This window comes from Crocodylus porosus, unplaced genomic scaffold (assembly GCF_001723895.1).
Source record: "Crocodylus porosus isolate Cpor-Errol unplaced genomic scaffold, CroPor_comp1, whole genome shotgun sequence".
NCBI classification, from domain to species: domain Eukaryota; kingdom Metazoa; phylum Chordata; order Crocodylia; family Crocodylidae; genus Crocodylus; species Crocodylus porosus.
This window is the reverse complement of record NW_017728947.1, coordinates 116,371,069-116,372,842: the sequence shown is the minus strand read 5'-3', so window position 1 is coordinate 116,372,842 and position 1,774 is coordinate 116,371,069. Positions and strand designations below refer to the sequence as shown.

The 1,774-nt window shown below is 45.9% G+C and overlaps 1 long non-coding RNA gene across 1 annotated transcript in view; it reads left to right on the top strand.

Moving 5' to 3' along the window:
* LOC109321013 overlaps positions 1-1,733 on the top strand; it is a 27,831-nt gene extending 26,098 nt beyond the window's left edge. The window contains exon 3 of the long non-coding RNA XR_002103931.1: positions 1,703-1,733. This is a non-coding gene — a long non-coding RNA (uncharacterized LOC109321013). The remainder of the gene's footprint in view (positions 1-1,702) is intronic.
* The last annotated feature ends 41 nt before the right edge of the window (positions 1,734-1,774 follow it).

The window sequence follows — 1,774 nt, the reverse complement described above, 5'->3', positions numbered from 1 at the left end:
TTTTGAATTGTGGAGCCCAAAACTGGACGCAGTACTCCAGCTGCGGCCTCACCAAGGCCGAGTACAAGGGGAGAATGAGGTCCTGGGATTTGATTGAGAAGCATCTATGGATGCAAGCCAGCGTTTTGGTCGCTTTACTAAGTCTTGTTATACTATGTGTAGTTGTGTGTTTGTTAAATCAATAAACCTTTCTTAGCTTTTTACTCCCGACCACTCTCTCAATCCCAAACCCTCCCACTGGCGGCTGGGACAGCTGGTTGCGTCTACACATGCATGAGATCTGGGAGCAGTTTACCTGCAAGTAAACTACTCATGAGTAAATGTTCCTGGGCAGATGTCTACATGTGCAGGGAAGTGGGAGCAGTTTTGCTGCTGATGGCAGCAAACTACTCTCACTTCCTGGGGCCCTGCAATGAGTTCCTGCTGCACCAGGGGATACTCGAGGCTCCCTCTTGGTGCTAGCCCAGAGGCTGGCAAGGAGCACTGGACAAAGAGACAGCTGTCTCCTGCCCAGGGCTGGGTCATTGCTCCCTGCTTCCAGGAGGTGCCTGCTGCTGGGGCAGAGACAATGTCCTCCTGCCCCAGCAGCAGGCAACTTCCAGAAGCAGGGATCAATCTCCCACCTCCTAGTGGCCAGCGGACGGGGAGCAGATTTGCTCCTGGTCAGGTGTCTACATGGGCACTACTGTGCAGTTAGTAATCACAAGTAAATTTACTACTTGCATTTGCAGGTTACAAATTTACTTGCAATTAGTGAGATTTATAGTGCAGTAAGCATGTCCACATGTTGACATACATGCTTGCTGCGTCATAAACTATGCTACATTGCAGTAAGTGTTTCATGTAGATGCACCCACTGTGATTATTTTAATGCCATTAAACTGGCTGGGAGAGGAAGAATGTAGGTTCTATTTAAATTCCCCAGCAAAGTTTCATGATTTAAAGGCTTTATCTCTTGCAAGTTACTAAAGAAGTAGGTGGGCAGGTAGAGACAGAGATGCCTCCGTTCCTGAAACAGCACAGGTGCAGTGAGTGAAACATCCAAAAACAGGGCTTAAAAGACATTTTGATCTCACTTGGAGATATACACAGCCAGCTTTATCAATTTGATTTTATCAATTGAAAGTCAAATTCTCTTCCAGTTTACCTGGCTGCAGTGCCAGGCTAACCTAACTGCAGCACTAGGAGGGGAAAGGGGTTGAAATATAAGCCCCTGACATTGCCTTGTGGGAGTGTTTGGTCTAGTGGTTGGGCACTGGATCGTGACCCACAACACTGGAGGAATATTCTCAGCTCTGCTACACCTCCGACACTGTCCATCTCACCTCTGAACACAAGCCCAGTCCCCAAAGCTTGTGCTAGCTAAGCACATCTACAATTCCTATTTCTTGATTACTCCCTTTCTTAATGCTCATCTTGTCCAAATGCATCCATTTACCAAGATACCCAGAGGGGGTTGTACATGGGCACGTATATCTCTCCATTTTTCCATGTACAAAATTTTACAAGCCATAATTTTACTTCTATTTTTTTTTTTTTTACAGAACACTGGTAAAGAGACTGATTACCAACAGGCTAAAAACAGACAACTGAGCATCCAGTAGAAACACTCCTGGCAATTAGTGTTTCCCTTTTAACAACTGTTTTTCATCATATCAGTTAGCCAGATTAAATCCATTCATAGATTTCATAGATTTCATAGACATTAGGGCTGGAAGGGACCTCGGGAGATCATCAAGTCCAGCTCCCTGCCCAAAGGGCAGGAAGTCAGCTG